We start from the raw sequence: 18,176 nt of genomic DNA on the forward strand, positions 1-18,176 counted from the left end.
TGAAGAAGTGGCATTAGAAGAAGTTTAAGTTTAAAAAATTTGGCTCTCAAAAGAAATTTCAATGGTACCATTGATATTTGGCTCTGTTGACTAATGAGTTTGCCAACCACTGTTCTAGGGACTTGTGATACATCAGTATGGAAATTAGACAAGATCTTCTGCCCTCATTCAGTGTTTTTATAAATCCATCCGTCTCAAGCAATGTTGATTATAGGGTGATAACCTTTTTTTTTTCTTTTTGCAAAACATTACTTATCTTAAACTTATCTTAAATTTAAGATTGTCTACCTTTTGATTAGTAAAACAAGTATTTGATACAGATATATATGTTTCGTTTTTAGGAGGAAACAGACCACCAACTTATCCTAGGTATTTAAAAAATACATACTAAACACACAACATATTTGTGTTTGGCTAAATACTACACAAAAATAACTAAATAAACTGATCCCTAACCACCACTGAGTTTATAATCTAAGGTTGAGATGTTGCGTAACGACTTCATTTTCCTTTAAAAAGCTGTCTATACCTAATGCTTTTTGGAAACATTATTAAGTGAACTGAAGGAATGCCCCAATACTTAGGGAATTACACTCTCAATGTAACCAGAGTGTAACTCCAAGTTTGCAAATCTGAGTGCACAGAACACAGGATCGCCTTAAGTGCTTTGGAAGATTAAAAAAAAATGTTATTAGCTTCAAAACTTATTTTAAGAGGGATAATTACAATTTAAAGGATAACTTTCACGTGAGAATTCTTTATTAAAAAATCAAAACAAGCGATATAATAATGAATTAAGAAGAGTTAAATAAGGCAACTTGGGTGAATTTACAGTATGTAGTTCTAGTAAGATAAAAATGATACTACAAATATTGGATTTACTTTACTCTTTCCGTGAATGATCAAAAACTTCTCTTAAAAACAAGTTAATTTTCAGGACAATTATTATATTTGGAAAATGTAATTGTGTGTCTTCCTCTCCCCACCTGCCCCTGTAAGGAGCTGAATAGAGGAAAGTGCGAGAGAACTGTACATTTGAAAGCCTCTTTCATTTCCTTCCCGGCTTTAGCAGAAAAAGATCCCTATTTATTTCTCCATCCTGCACACACTCAGCTGCGAGCAGGTGATGGCTGCACATCACGCTGCTAATGCCACAGCCACACACTCCTGCTGCTGAGCTGCAGGAAGAGCTCTTGTAAGGAAACTGACCCAGCCAGAGTGCATGCTGTTTTTCGCGAGTTCGGAAGCATTGCTTAAGGTAGCCCTGGGATTCAATTGCCTCCAGAAATATGAGAGGATTTCTGTTAGCCCAAGGCAAATGGCGATGAATGTCATAATTAAACATTGAAAAGTATCACAATGGGCTTTTCAATGAACAATCTAGTTTTGTGTTTTAATTTCATAGAATGGAGCGGAAATACTTCTTCAGAAATGGAAACATGTTTCCCATCCACCTTGACTTTGTGACCCTGTTGTTTTGGCTGTCTAATGAGGGTCTTTGAGCGAGTGGAGTATGGGCTATGAATCTTTGCAAAGCTGTAATGACCACCAGGGGCTGCATCCATCTCATTCACCCGGGAAGTCAACCGGTGGTTCGGAGCATCTGTCTCTACAAATGGAAAGAGGAGAATATGTTTTCTATTATGTTAGGAGTTTTTTATTATGACTTTCAAACAAGATCCTCAGACTGTAACGTTCCTTCCAGAGAGTAGCATTCCTTTTTACATGTTTGCAGCTGGAGAAACAGGCCAAAACTAATAAGCACTAATACTCCCTCCTTCATTTGCAAAGGATACTTTGATGGTAACTGTCTGCTCAGGAAAGAAGATTGGCATCAGGGATAGAAAAGAGTGTGTTTCTAGAGTGAGAGCAGTCTCGAAGTATTTGGTCAAGCTCTCTTTTGTTGTTGTTAATTGTCACTAATATATATATATATATATTCTTTTTTCCATAGATTTTTAGAGAGAGTGGAATGGGGGTGGGGGGGGAGAGAGAGAGAGAGAGAGAGAGAGAGAGAGAGAGAGAGAGAGAGAGAAGAATTGATGTGGGAGACACATCAATTGATTGCCTCCCATCTCCCCCCCAAAAAAAACCAATGCTGAGGATTAAGCCTGCTACCAAGGTATGCACCCTTGACCAGAATCAAACACGAGGCTCTTCAATCCACGGGCCAGTGCGCTAACCACTGAAAGAAACCAGCTAGGACTAGTCAGTCTTTCTAGCTAGAGAACCCCTGATGCATTGACCAAGTCACTTCCCCATTTTTTTTTTTTTTCAGGAGGTTCTCATCCATAAACCCTAGAGGTCACTTTGCTTGGCACTTTGAAGGTATACTGTGGGGATTCATTTGTGTCGGGGATTTTAAGTTAAGAATTTTGAACCAAAATATGGTTCCTGGAATTAGGAAGGTAAAAAGGATGGTGCATTATGGTAGTAAAAAAGCCTGAATTTGATCCTGGACTTGCTTGCTGACTAATAATCTTAGAAATTACTTAACTTCTCTGAGATTAATTTTCTTATAATTGGTCAACATAAAAAATTCCAGTGCTTAGAGTTTTTGGAATCAATAGAACATGGTGCTTATGTTGGAATCATTTATTCTTTGTAAATAATTAGTTGTGTGCTAGTTTCCTATCCTCTCTCAACCTTAGTTTCTTCTTAGGTAAAACAATACTTACCTTTAGGATTTTTGGAATTATTGAATGAGATAATCCACAAAAAATTTAGGATAGCATTCCAAACATAGCCATTTTTTGTTGCTGTTAATCTTAATTTTATAATTTTTATTACCTAAACACGAAATGCAATAATGGCTAAAAAGTGTCATGTAAACTCTGTTGAAATAACTTTCTAGACTCAAGATGGAGACACCGCTGCCCAGAGTGTCATGTCAGCAAACTAAAACATAGGTAACTTCCTTGTCCCTGTAAATGCTCGGCTTAATCAGGAATAGCATATATCCAGTCAGCCAATCCCTAAGCCCCAAAGCCCAGGCCCTCTCACTCTAAACAAGCTTGACTAAGTCGCCTCAGTTAGTCAGGTATTTTATATTTTCTCTTCCTTGTTCTTTATTCTTTATTCTATAAAAGCCACCCCCCCCCCCCGCCCCGCTTCAGCCCCAATTTGTAGTTCTCTGAAAGGAGAGCCTGCTTCATGAAGTATCACATAAAATATGTTTGTATTACCTACATCATTTTCTTTAATAATTATTGAACAACTTTAAAGTTCTATTGCATTATTGCACAACAGTTTGATATTGATAGAACAATGTAATCCAGTGTCATTTGAGCCTGTTAGAAACCTGTTAAAAAGGTAAAATTGAAATTGGCAATGAATGGGCATTGCTAGGAGTATGTTTGACTCACCCTTTTTATGAAACTAGTTTCTATAAGTGTACCTTTTCCAAACATTTGGTTTATGCTTACAAAAGTCTTACATTTTTCAGATCATGCCCAAATAAAATTTTATACATATGCAACACCCAATACTTTATTTAATAAGCAAATAAATTTCAATTTATACTGTACACCTATGTCCTCAAAGTCATAAGAGTTAATCACTTAACTCAAATACAGTTACACCTTATTCTATGGCAGTTGGGAGTAATAAAGGCACAGTTTCTAAGTAACTAAAATTTTACCATTTAACCAAACTTTTTCAACTGCTTTGGAAGAAAACTTTGTATATATCATTTAACTTCCTGCTTTCTTAAAAGTATAGATTATAATGTGAAATTTTCCAATGATGCAAAATGAACATTATGGCAATTAGTAATTGCATTAAGTTCTAATTGGGTATTTTGTTTTTCTCTTCTTCATTGTATAGTTGTCAACTGCCACTTCCAGAGTTGCTGTGCTTGCTTCATACAGCTGTCTGCCCTCTTATTTGCTGCTTCTAATCTGCTGAGCTATGAGAAGTCAAGTGACCAAGACATTTAATCTTGGGTATAAATGAAGAGAATATTCTGTATTACAAAACACTAAACTTTCAGCACTAGGGACTTGAGCAGTTATATCAGGATTTAGGGGTTTCTTTTCTTTGTTTCCTGAATCTCAACTGCTCTAATAATTATTGACATTTCCAGGGGAAAAATGATTTCCTGGTATATAAAGAACCAAGTTACAAAAGATTGAGGGTACAGGTACTCTCTGTGAATAAAGGCAATTATAAATTCCCTGATTATCTATAAACAAGATAATCTTATGAATTTTTTGTAATATAATATTATCTAACAATAATGGGTACTACATGCTTTTATAAACTTTATGTATTTATTTTATTTTTGTTTAGCTAATGCTTATATACAAATATTAATTTATTAAATGCCATGGATATTTACATGCATATACTCATTCAATCCTCAAAATTATTATTAATTCAGTTTATAGTCTGTGAAGTTCTGTAATTTGCTCAAGTTCTCTCAGCTCTCAAGTGGTAGAGCCAGTACCTACCTGAAGGCACGGCGGGTGTATGCCTTTAATTATATGATCTTATAGCATAAGCATTCCACCAGACAGCCAGCAATAACAATAGAAGCCATTTACTTTGAGAATATGAGTCCAATATTTGTTTAACCTAGTGACTCAGGACAAAAGTGGGATGAGCCTCAAACTGGCAAAACAAAACAAAACAAAACAAAAAAAACTTTGAGGAATCTTGTCATTTAAAAGGAAGAGAAGGAAGGTTTGGAAGTTATTGTTATGAATGCAAAGCATCTACTTTCACTCTCTGATTTGGCTTCATGTAGCTCCTAATCTGGCCAACAGAACATGATATGCCAGGTTTTCAATGTTTTGATATTTAATGTAGATCCCTAGCCTAGTCTCTGGACTTGGGTTACTAGTTCAAATCAAGGTTCTATAATCTGAGTTTGGGGAACATAAATTGCCTCAAAGATTTCCTCTTTAGTGAATTATTCCAAAAATAGTAAATAGTAATAGAATATAGTAATAATAATGCCTTATATGATTATTTGGAGAGTAAAATAAAATAGTTCTTAGCAGATTGTATGGCATGTATTAGTTGATGTCAATGCTTGTTATCATTATCACCATTTAAAAAAATTCTAATATGTTTTTTATTTATTTCAGAGCGGAAGGGAGAGGGACAGAGAGATAGAAACATCGATGTGAGAGAGACATACCCGTAGATTGGCTGCCTCCTGCACACCCCCTACTGGGGATTGAGCTTGCAACCTGGGCATGTGCCCTGACTAGGAATTGAATTGTGACCTCCTCGTTCATAGGTCAGTGATCAACCACTGAGCCACACCGGCCAGGCCATTATCACCATTTTGAAAATGCATTTCATGGAAAGCTGGCACTAAAGTACCTCAGTAAAAACAAGAGTATTTCTGTCAAGTCAGTTTGGGAAATAAAATAATACTTTCTTTAGTTCCTTCATAGAGAATCACAATGTATGTTGTCATAGGAAAAGCATTTTAAAATTCTGCTTTAGTAAACATGTTTAACCTTATTTAGCTCAATAATTGCCAAACTTGTTTGTCCATAAAAGTTGTGTAGGTATGGTGTGAGTGTGTGTGTGTGTGTGTGTGTGTGTGTGTAACATCTACCTTATAATCTAAATTTTTAAGGAACATGTTACAAGTAACTGCTGCCCCTCATTAAAATTACTGAAATGGGAGTGATAGGAAATATGTGGAGACTAATGTGGAAATTCCAAATCTGAATAATATTAGTAAGGATCAAATATTAGCATGCCTACTGACAGGGCAGAGGCACTTGGAACTTAGATCCTCTGAAGGTGAATTCATATGTTACTAGGAGGAACTCTTCGGTTTGATCCTCTGAAATATAATCATTTCCACCATCAGCACCATCACCATATCACCACCATCATCATCATCATTGCATCATCACTATCACCTTATATTCAGCGATTTAATTTATGTCAAGCATGCTGCTAAGTGATAATTTTTTTTTAGTCATTACAGCCACCCTGTGAGATAGACATCACAACTCCAATTTTTTAAAATCAGGTTATATGCCCTCCCTTCCCAAAGGGACTAAAGATGGAATATGCTTTTGTGCTCCAACTGTCCAGGATAGTAGCTTGATTCATTGCTACTGAGAATAATTGCCAGTGAGAAAATTATAGCAATAGCTCACCTGGGGGTGAGCCAGGATCTGTGTGACCAGGTGTGCCCTCTTAGGAGATGAGTTTCTTCAATAACTGTACCTTCTGTGTGTACATAAGACAAATGCTCCCTCTAAGGCCCAGGCTTCAGGAACCTGAAAGCAGCAGGAGGGAACCTGGCTCACTTAATGATGGTGATCCCTTGGCTTCTTCTGAGCACAGTCTCTTTCTTTTTAATTTCTGAATAATAAAGCTGAACTCCAGCATGCTCCTAACATTAGGGGCTGTTATAGTTTTTCATGGGGAAATGAAAGAACCAGACTTAAGCCCAGGGATCATTATTTAATACACAATATGAGAGGGACAGAATTATGTAGGACAGGGTCTACACATTATACCTCATGCAGCAAATCTGCTCTGTCACCTATTATTGCATTACCTTTGAGCTAAGAATGGTTTTAACATTTTTACATGCTTACATAAGTAACTATATAATATCCTCAATTTTTGTTTCTCGACACATAAAGCCTAAAATATTTACTATCTGTCCCAGCTGGTGTTGCTCAGTGGTTGAGCACCAACCCATGAACCAGGAGGTCATGGTTCCATTCCTGGTCAGAGCACATGCCCAAGTTTCGGGCTCTATCTCCAGTAGGGGGCATGCAGGAAGGAGCGGTCAATGATTCTCTCTCATCATTGATGTTTCTCTCTCTCTCTCTCTCTCTCTCTCTCTCTCTCTCTCTCTCTCTCTCTCTCCTCCCCTGCTCTCTAGAATCAATAAAAATCTATTAAAAATATTTAGTATCTGGCTTGCACAAACAAAAAACAAATAGCTTACAAAATTAAGTTGGTGCTTGACATTGATTTAAGATACCTGATTTAAGATATTAATTGCAGCCGAAACCGGTTTGGCTCAGTGGATAGAGCGTCGGCCTGCGGACTGAAGGGTCCCGGGTTCGATTCCGGTCAAGGGCATGTACCTTGGTTGCGGGCACATCCCCAGTGGGGGGTGTGCAGGAGGCAGCTGATCGATGTTTCTCTCTCATCGATGTTTCTAGCTCTCTGTCCCTCTCCCTTTCTCTCTGTAAAATATCAATAAAATATATTAAAAAAAAAGATATTAATTGCACAGACTTTTACCTAATATCCTCAATTAAAAAACAAATCAAGTGTGAACTTAATTTAAGCATTATTGTTGAAGAAGAGGTGCCATTGTCTACAGAAAATGTTAACTCTGGAAGGAACCCCAGAGAATGATCCATCAGGGCTTTATTCCAAACTCAGGTAACCATGATGGTAATACTTCTTTCTGCCCTCACTTCCCCATACTTGCTAGGAACTGGAGTGGACATGTGCCAAGTTATGTCAATCAGATTAATCTTTTTAATGGACTAAATATTTGAATTATAGGTAGCATCTGAGTGTGGGTAGATTTTAGGCACAGTTTGATACTCTTGCTCTATGGACCAGCCATTGTAAACATGCACAGAGAGGTCAGAAAAAGTTAGTCCCAAAGGGAGAAGAATATAAGCAGAGGGCAGAAAACAGTCCAGCAGAGAGACTGTATGTGGTTATCCACAGATCTCTAGTCTTACTTTCAGGAGGCGATGCTGCTGCTCTCCAGTAGGGTAGCCACTCACAACCTGTAGCTCTTGAGCCCTTGAAAATGTGGCTAGTCCAAATTGAGTTGTACTGTACAAGTAAAATACACAAGATTCCAAAAACTTAGTATGAAAAAATAATGTAAAATATCTCAATATTTTATACTTATTCAATACTGAAATCATAGTATTTTGGGTATATTGGATTAAAGTTAATTTCACCGGGGAGAAACCAAGATGGCGGCATAGGTAAGCACCTAAACTGATGCCCCGCACAACAATTTCAAAACTACAGCTAAAAGAACGGACACCATCCAGAACCACAGGAAAGCTGGCTGAGTGGAAATTCTACAACTAAAAGGAAAGAGGAAAGCTCAGGGAGAAGGAGCGGCAAAGAGCTGAGGTACGGAGTGTAGACACAGCTGATCCTCATAGACAACTGGCCTGGAGGTCTATTCCTCCTAGTGATACCAACAACAATCAAGACTTAACTACAACAAGGCTGTACACACAGTCCACAAAGGGGTGCACCAAGAGTGTCCACCTCAGGTTAACTGGGGAGGCTGACCCACTGGGCCATATAGGAAACCTAGCACACAAAGCTACCCTACAACTCAGGGAAGCAGTGAAAAATGGGGAGACGAAGAAACAGATCACAAACGAAAGAAATGGAGGAAAACAAATGACTGGATATAGAATTCAAAACCACGGTTATAAGGCTTTTCAAGAATATCCTAGAAAAGGCCGATAAATATAACGAGACCCTCGAAGATATGAAAAAGGACCAACTAGAAATTAAACATACACTGACTGAAATAAAAAATATTATACAGAGACCCAACAGCAGATTAGAGGAACGCAAGAATCAAGTTAAAGATTTGAAATACAAAGAAGCAAAAAACACCCAACTGGAAAAGCAAAAAAAAGAAAAAAGAATCCAAAAAGTTTAAGATAGTGTAAGAAGCCTCTGGGACAACTTCAAGCGTACCAACATCAGAATTATGGGGGTGCCAGAAGAAGAGAGAGAGCAAGATACTGAAAACCTATTTGAAGAAATAATGACTGAAAACTTCCCCAACCTGGTGAAAGAAATAGACTTACAAGTCCAGGAAGCACACAGAACCCCAAACAAAAGAAATCCAAAGAGGACCACACCAAGACACATCATAATTAAAATGCCAAGAACAAAAGACGAAGAGAGAATATTAAAAGCAGCAAGAGAAAAAACAGTTAATTACCTACAAGGGAGCACCCATACCATTGTCACCTGATTTCTCAACAGAAACTATGCAGGCCAGACGGGAGTGACAAGAAATATTCAAAGTGATGAATAGCAAGAACCTACAACCAAGACTACTCTACCCAGCAAAGCTATTATTCAGAATGGAAGGTCAGATAAAGAGCTTCACAGATAAGAAAAAGCTAAAGGAGTTCATCACCACCAAATCAGTATTATATGAAATGCTGAAAGGTATTCTTTAAGAAGAGGAAGAAGAAAAATGTAAAGAGAAAAATTATGAACAACAAATACATATCTATCAACAAGTGATTCTAAAAATCAAGTGAATTAAAAATCTGAGGAACAGAATAAACTGGTGAATATAATAGAATCAGGGGCATAGAAAGGGAGTGAACTGATAATTCTCAGGGGGGAAGGGGTGTGGGGGTGCAGGAAGAGAATGGACAAAAATCGTACACCTATGGATGAAGACAGTGTGGGGGGAGGTAAGGGCAAAGGGTGGGGTGGGAACCGGGTGGAGGGGAGCTATGGGGGAAAAAGGAGAAACAATTGTAATAATCTGAACAATAAAGATTTATTAAATTTTAAAAAATAAATAAATAAAAATAAAAAAATAAAAGTTAATTTCACCTATTTCCTTTTACTCTGTTAGAACATTTTAAGTGTAAAATTAATTTTCTATTGGACAGAGTTGCTTTAGAGATTCAGCTTCTTTGATTCTGAGAAATAATGCTACCTCTAAATCCCCCCATAACCTCATTTTTTTTATTATTATTATTTTTTTTTTTTTTTGCTGAAGCTAGACCAAGTTAGTTTTAGTTAGTGCATGGGAACAAAAGATCCTTTGATAAAGCAATGAGCCTTTTAAATATGTCAAATTTAAAGTACATATCTCAGGCATTGAAAAGATTTTGTCCAATGAGGTAATTTACCTGAGCTAAAGCCTTTACATGTCATTCCTTAATACAATATTAAATAATACTAAAAGCTACCATTTATTGGGGTTCTGCATTGGGTCATATGCTCTTTTTGGTGCTACTTAATAAAAATGCAGCATCACTCCATTAATAGAAGTGAAAATGGAAGCATTGAGACTGCCCAAGGTGATAGAGCTGATGGGTAGTAGAGTGGGTTTCATGAGATATCCTCTGCTCTTGACCTTTGAACTACCTCAGTCATGAGTTGAAGGTGTTTATGTCAGTGATAGGGTGATGATGTGACCAAGTTGACTTAGTGAGCCAGTATAAGACTTTTATTGGGCAGAGAAGGTTCTGAGACCTTCCTAGGAGAAGAGAAGAAAAAAGTCTGGCTGGAATAAAGGAAAGAAACGTGCTTCCCCTTCCCTGCGGTGTGCTCAGTTTGGGAGGCCTGAAGAAATTGCAATAGCTTGGGAAAGTGCTGGGAGTCAGAAGGACTATCAGCTAGCTGTGGGAGCCTGGGAGGACTCCTTTTGGTTAAGGGTTGGCCTCACAATTTCCTGCTTTCCTGGCTGCCTCCTATGCTGCTGCACTCACATCAGGATGGACTCCCTAGTGAGAATCTGTCCCCAGTGCTCAGAATAGAACCCTGTTTTTCAAGAAAACTTAATTCACATCATATGGGGGAACAAATTACTCCCAGATAGTAGTTTATTTTCTTTTGCTCTCATAGGATGAGAGCCAATAATAAAAATCTTAATGATGATAATGATGCTATAGAAATGCAAAGTCTTCATATTCTTATTCTTGCAGAAGACCATTTAATAATCCTAATTTTACTGCATATTTCTATTGGCTAGACAATTGTTTGTTTTTCTTCATCATATTCTTTTGTCACTGATGTACTGAGTTTCCAGATGCTTATTGTACTCTGTGTTTAATTATCTACGGAAACAATTGCATTAACTATGCTAGCACTTGAAAAATAAAGAGAAAAGTTTTCAAAGTAAAAAAGAGTGATAAGATTGTATTGAGTGGCATTTTCAAATTTTTGGAAGTGCATATTGAAATTGTTAGAGGACAAACTGAAACCTTTATAAAAAACAAGCAAATGCAAATAACTTCCCTCTCTTGATGCTGTATAAGTGGTCTGATAAAAGTCACACAGGCCCTTATGTTAACCTTTTTAATCCAGCCCTCATAAATGACATTGAAATGGGTGGAAAAACCCTCTCTGAAACCAACATTTGTAGGAAATGCTTCAAGAACCTCCCCACACATCTGTTATGTCTGCCTTGAGGATGTTTTAGCAGCATAGGATCCAAGAAAATCCTCGGCCACCCCAAGGAATACCCTTTATGCTCCTTTTGTAGACTGTCCTTTCAGAAACCATCCACTATACTGGATGGTTCTTAGTTCACTCCCTCCGGAAAAACAGGAGACAGGGTTCTGCTTTATAACTGCTCAGACCTTTCTCCTCCAATTTTGCAGCCAGAATCCATATAAGTTTAACATGCTAAGTGGGATCAGCCCTCTGAATCCCAAATGAATGTTTTATGATGTCCAAAGAACCATTTTATGAATTTCCAAATTTTCTCTTCTTCCATATATCTGTATTCTTTTTAAGGCAGGTGTGAACTAGGTGAGTTTAATCACTTTGCAGTACTTTAGGGATTAAACTTGAGGCTCTTCTTGCAGAATGGAATTTCAGTCTTCTCTTTCCTTCTCCTCCTCCCCTCCCCGACCTCTTTCTCCTAAATCCCTCACCCCATTCCCACACCAGGGCCTTTGGGGCAACTCTGTTGCTCTGTGATTTGACTTTCTTCTGGTAAATGAGTTAAAGTGTGAGTGGAGCCTGGCTCCATATTTCCTCTCTTAAATGTAAAATCAAACTGAAAAAATCAGTCCACAGGAAAAAGTAACTTCAAAAGCGAGGGCTCAAGTTCCACAAATTTCTTGAGCTCTCATCTGCTCCCTCAGCAATGCACCCCTAGGGCCATTGGAAGTATGACTTTCCAAAAGGCCCAGGGGCAGAGATTTTCTGAGTTGTTTTTCTGTTAGAAATGCAAACAAATCCCAAAGGTATGGAAGGAAAAAGGAGAGACTTTACTCAGGTAAATAGTTTTCAAACTGGGGTGGCACCACCTCTGGCAAAAAGGGAAAGATTCTCCTCTGAGGATATGTTTTTATTGATTTTAGAGAGTTGTGGAAGGAGGACAGGGTGGAGAGGAGAGAGAGAGAGAGAGAGAGAGAACAATGTGAGTGAAAAAGATCCATCTGTTGCCCCAACCTGGAATGGAACCTGCAGCCTAGGTATGTGCCCTGACCGGGACTCAAACCAGCAACTCTTTGGTGTACCCAACACAGCTCCAAGCAACCAAGCCACAGGCCAGGGCAAGGCCATTCTTTTTATATACAGAAAGTTGACACTCAGGTTTCTAATTAGGTCCATTGGACCCAAATTACTATGGTTCTGATTGGTCTGAATCGTTCACACAGTTCTGATTGGTCGGTATTATGCATCCTGATTGGTTGTTATGGAGCAGTTCTGATTGAATGGGGCAGGTCTCAGTGCATTTGTGGTAAGATGAAACCAGGAACTCCTTTGTAGTACTTGACTCAGTGGGTTTGAAGGAGCAGGAGACAGTGCAGGAAACCAGTAGTTTAGTAAAAAATTCTCCCAGGTGTACAGAATATGCTAGAAGCCCCTGACAGCAGATAACCACTAGATTCTTCAAGAAATGTATGCTCTCGTTTGACCCTGGGGAGTCCATCTCAGCAGGTAAATTCTTTCTTAGGCATCACAACAAATGAATCTCTCTTCCTGGGGTCCACAGAAGCAATGGGTTCTGGTAACTTGTCATGGCTGTACAGCTGTTTGCAAAAACCATTTGGAAGCCTTTGGCCTTCACTGCAAAGAGTAAGCTTTGCTAATATATAGGTGTCTGAACAAATACTAGTAAATGGTGGCTTGGTAAGAGAAATGGAAGAGGATTTTCCAGTTTTCAGGGTCAGCCCATATCCATGAAGTTGGGAAATGTGGATAATTAAAACAAACAGTTTTTATTTTCAGTTTTGTTACCATCAGTGTATACTGAGTATAGTAAGTGTCTATGAATTTTCTCCTCTCTTCTTCATGTTTCTCTGCTGATTCAGACACAGCTTTTACATTGTTCATGTTGCCCTGCAGCTTTCTACCTTTGCTTGAATGTATGACCTACCTTGCACCATAGGCTTTTGCTAATGAATCTCCGGTTGCTTTGGTATCTACAAATTGTTTAACCTAATTAAAAGGAAATTTGGAAACCTGGCTATTTTAAGTTCTTGGCCCTGTGGTAATAGTGTAGTTCATGCTGGGTTGTCCCAAGTAGATCCCAGGAAAGGATCTGGGGTGTTTTATCTAAGGCATCCCTTTTGATAAACTAACCATGCAGGAGTTGGGACATTCAAGTAGTTGCTAGCGAAGAGGCTATTCTACGCAAGCAGGACCAAGGGCAGACTTAGGACCGAAAAGACCAGGAGCTTTAATTTCAATTTTAAGTGTACGCAAAATAATTCAATTAACTGCTGGAGGAATTACACCACATGAAACATATGCAGTTGCAAATCACATAGCACTTTATTACACAAGTTCCTGATGCTGTGGGTACAGACTTAAACGGGATCCCGGTGGTGCTGTCCTCTGGGGTCCGGCAGCTGGGCTGGTTCGGTCCGGATGCAGGGGGCCAGTGTTCCTCACCCGAGAGCTCGGTCACATCTCGATCGGGAGGTACTAGTTGTTCTTCTGTGGTCTGGCAGGGAGAGGAGCGTTGAGCAGTGTCGCTTGCCAGATTGTGGCTGTCTCGACAGGCGAGCACTTTTAGCTGGCCAGAACCTATTTTTAAAGCCTGTTTCATACCCACAGCAGTTCAGGTGGCTATCAATGAATTATGACAGTGCACACATGTTAATCTCAAACAAGGCGAGGGGCTACATGTGATTATCTAGGGAGAATACATCACTCACACATATGGTTATCTTAGCAAGTCACTCTGAGTTAGTAACTGAAGTTCAAATTCTTATCTATGGGGTACACACACTTCAGGGCAGTTGGGAATGTGTCCTTAATATCACACTTTAAGTTTCAAGAAAGTTAACTCAAACATTTCAAAACCTTTTTAGCATTTTAGACATTTTTAAAGCATTTTTAAACATTTCTATATATTACCACAACATGGATTAAATTCCACTGTTTGTCTGGGTGCACAGGAGCTACCATATCTGATTGACTGTCCAGAGAGCCCTTCTTCAGCCTGGCCTTACCCTTATAGCATTCTTAGCTCTAAAACTCTCACCTTCCATTATTCAAAACAACACAGACAAAGAATGCCTTTTTACTAGGCCTTCCTCAGTAAGTATTTAATGACTTGGCTGGTAACAAAATTTGTTTTTAGGAACTTACTACTCAAAGATAATACATTTTTACTTTATTGGATTCTTCCATGCCTCAGTATCATGGAGTGATTTATTATGAGACCTTTCTGGCTCATGAGGGACCACCAGAAGAATACATTTGAGGCCTGAAGAGGCCTTTCCATAGTCTTCAAAACTTAGCAGAAAGAAATTTTCTAACTCATTTTCTGCCAAAGTATTGTCCTATTTTGTGGAATTCACCCCAAACTTTATCATCAGTTAAAACCAATGACATGGCTGCTTGGGATATTTGACTTTAATGAACTAAACATAAAATGAAATATTATTCATACAGATGGTGACTAGACTCTCATTATTTATAAATGTGAGCCCATCTTTCAAACTGTCAGGCTACTTTCATTGGCCATACTCACTACCATTGCTTAGCTCAATATGGCTAACTCTCCTGTGACAAGGTGATGAAACTTAAACACTCTAAATTCCAGTCTCAAGTCATACTCCTTATAACACAGGGCTGGCAGAGTGGATCGATAAGATAAATGTCCTGTCATTGGAAAATTCCCAAATTGATGAAAACAATTCCCTATGGGCTATAGGATTGTTGAATAAAAGGAACAATATATAGAATTTCTAAATTAGTAAAAACAAATAAAAACAACAACAAAGCCAGACATGTTTCTGCATGTGTGTGTGTGTGTGTGTGTGTGTGTGTGTGTGATAGCAGATACCATACTACATGTGATTCTAAAATACATTTTTCCAAATTTTATTTATTTATTTTATTAAATTTAGAAAGAAGAAGGAAGAGAGAGAGAGAGAGAGAGAGAGAAAGAGAGAGAGAGAGAATGAGAGAGAGAAAGAAAGAGAGAGAGAATGAGAGAGAATTCATTGGTTGATTCTTGTATATGCCCTGATCAGGTATTGAACCTGCAACCTTGGCGGATCAGGATAACACTCAATCCAACTGAGCTGCCTGGACAGGGCATTTTTCCAAATTTTAAAATCTCAAAAATTGGGATATGGAATGGTCATTGTGCCATTAAAGCACTATGTCAGAATAAGTAGCATTTTTCCTTTTCAAGGAGAACATATGACAATGGGTGAGTTTTTCAATGGAACAGAGTAGAAAACCCTGGAAGAAGGTAGTAGGAAAACAGATGGATGCAAGAACCAAGAGAAAGCCAATAAAGGAGAAATTCTTGTCACTGATGGTGATAGCACTTTGTTATTCTGTTGACAAATCTGATTTACTCTCACACTACAGCAGAGATGGTTACTACCAACTAAAATGTTCTCTAAATTTCAATAATATAGGTTGTGGGGAAGTAACAACCCAGGAGGAGATCATACCTCCCACTGCCACCTCCATCTCCTCCTTGCATTCAGGGGAGATCATGTGATTCTTTTTCCCTTTAGAATATGAGCAGAAATGATGACTATCTCATCTAGGAAAGAGTTTTGAAGACATGGGTATATCTTTTTCAGATCCTCTTGTTCCTTTTATCGGTTGGATGAAAACAATGATATGAAGTCCTATTTGATTAGAGAGCCAAGTAATGTGAAGATGCTGGGCTTCCATAACATTAAGTCAAGAAAAGCTACCTGCCAGCCACGAACACCCACCTTGGACTCTTGCAGGCGTAAGAAATAAATTCCTGTTGTATTTGAAACATTGTATAATTTTAGATCTATTTGTTATAGCAGTTGGTGTTACTCTGACTAACACATTCACGTTACTTTCAGATTACCAATTACAAGATATGAAATTAAAAGTTAGGTGAATAAGGAAGTTGAGAAGGAGGCTTAATTTTTTACAATGTTGAGCTAAAAGAAGGGAAGAGAAACTTTTAGGAGATACTGATATGTCTAAAAACATTTGAAAAGCAGCCTTAAAGTAGAAGGGATGAGAATTTGAGTCCAGAGGGCTTCCCTATGAACAATAGGTGGAAGTTAGAGAGGCTGGGCTCAGCCTAATATAATGAACACATTTTAATCATTTGCTGTATTCCAAATAACTGCCAAAAAGCAACTCCTTGGCACTAATCTTTTTAGGTGGAAGTTGGGTGATCATCTATTCTAAAGGCATACCTGCTTTAGGCAGGGTGCAGGATAAATGATCTCCAAGGCAACACTCCTTTATGAGTGTCCACATGAGGATATTATGCATGTGTAAGTGGCATTTAGCTTTGGTGGAAGGGGATGTTAGTACTGAGGCAGTGTCAGTAACAAAGACCAAAATCTTCTGTATGGAAACATGCTGATAGAAAAGCAGAGGAAATGAATGGTTTCACATTTTTTGATGAAATAGGTTTATTTCTAAGTTAAGATAGTACAATGGAAAATTATCATTAGTAGGAAATCATTCAGTCAACACACATTTGCTAGCTACTTGGTAAGTACGGAACAAACCAGAAAGTAAGTTGGAGGGGAATAAGCCCAACATTTTGAGTTAGGAGATTCAAGGTCCATTTCTGCCTCCTATTGGCTATGAGATTTTAGTAATTCATAAATCTTTCTGGTACTCTGTTAAAAATAACTTTATATTACATTTAATGCATACTTACAGTTCAAAATTTGCAAAACTTCACAACTTGGTAACATTGAGTGAACATTACCATTACTTCTGAAATCAGAGAGCAACTGCTAACAATTTTAGGTATTCTCTTCCAAAAAGTATTTAGGAATAGATAAAGCAGACTATTTTAATATCTACAGATTTGGAATTATAAAGATTCCTATCCTAAATATTGGGATTATAGGGCAGACCTATATGAAGATGAGGGTGATTAGAGCTAGGGAGTAGAGAGGATGTCTGAGCAGATAATCCTGGGCCACAAACAGGTCCACAAGGTGGAAGCCCTGTAGGAGGGGGAGAAACAGTGCCTTGACTATGCTTATATTTTGAAAGATGAAGCATCTTAGGAATTCAGAGGTGTAACGGAGGAGAACCCAAAGACCAACATTTTTAGTCTTTTCCTCCATCATGCCACCTAACCCACACAATAATCCTGTAAAGCTGGTACTGAATTATTGGCCCATTATAAATCAAAATGCTGAGAAACAGGTCATCCAACTTGTACATCCCGGAGGTGGGATTTAAAAATACTTTGTATGATTCTCATACTCTTGTTCTTTCCTTTGCAGCAACTTGATTCAGAAATAGCCTATAATAGATGGAAGTGTCTTCCACTATCTGCCAAAATAAATTAATCATAAAAAGAAGGAAATTTATGAACTCTGTTTACAAGTATTTGCTTTGCACTTTGTACATGTTGGCATTGGCTGAAAACACTCACTAACCTTCTCCTTTTCTCCTTCTAAGGAAAAGACAAAAGAAAAGTTCAGTTAGGCCAATGAAGTAACTCAGTGGTCGGCAAACTCATTAGTCAACAGAGCCAAATATCAACAGTACAACGATTGAAATTTCTTTTGAGAGCCGAAAACCAACTTCTGCGCATGGGCCACGAATTTCAATCGCACTGTACGTGCGCACCCGCACATGGTATTTTGTGGAAGAGCCACACTCAAGGGGACAAAGAGCCGCATGTGGCTCGCAAGCCGCAATTTGCCGACCACCGAAGTAACTGGTATCTATTAACATTAAAGGAACTACTTATTTCTGGACATGGAAGTAGGATATAGTAGAGGGTGTGGTAATTGGGGCCAGTGACTAGGACTCACTTTTCATTTTCTCTTTAGTGGAAAATTTATATAAGGTAATGGGTAAAGCCTTATAAGTTGGTTATAATAAGGGCTGTCAAATGTAGCAAATAAAAATACAAAAGACCCAGTTAAATTTGAATTTTAGATTAAAAATGAATACTTTTTAAAAAAATACATTTTATTGATTTTTACAGAGAGGAAGGGAGAGAGTTAGAAACATCAATGAGAGAGAAACATTGATCAGCT

The 18,176-nt window shown here is 38.1% G+C and overlaps 1 long non-coding RNA gene across 1 annotated transcript in view; it reads left to right on the top strand.

Annotated features, from left to right (window-relative positions):
- Positions 1-17,927, top strand: part of LOC308234849 — a 44,944-nt gene extending 27,017 nt beyond the window's left edge. Inside the window, exons 2-3 of the long non-coding RNA XR_013959142.1 lie at positions 15,753-15,907; positions 17,590-17,927. This is a non-coding gene — a long non-coding RNA (uncharacterized lncRNA). The remainder of the gene's footprint in view (positions 1-15,752; positions 15,908-17,589) is intronic.
- The last annotated feature ends 249 nt before the right edge of the window (positions 17,928-18,176 follow it).

The sequence above is a fragment of the Plecotus auritus genome (genome assembly GCF_963455305.1).
Source record: "Plecotus auritus genome assembly, chromosome: 9".
Classification (NCBI taxonomy): Eukaryota; Metazoa; Chordata; class Mammalia; order Chiroptera; family Vespertilionidae; genus Plecotus; species Plecotus auritus.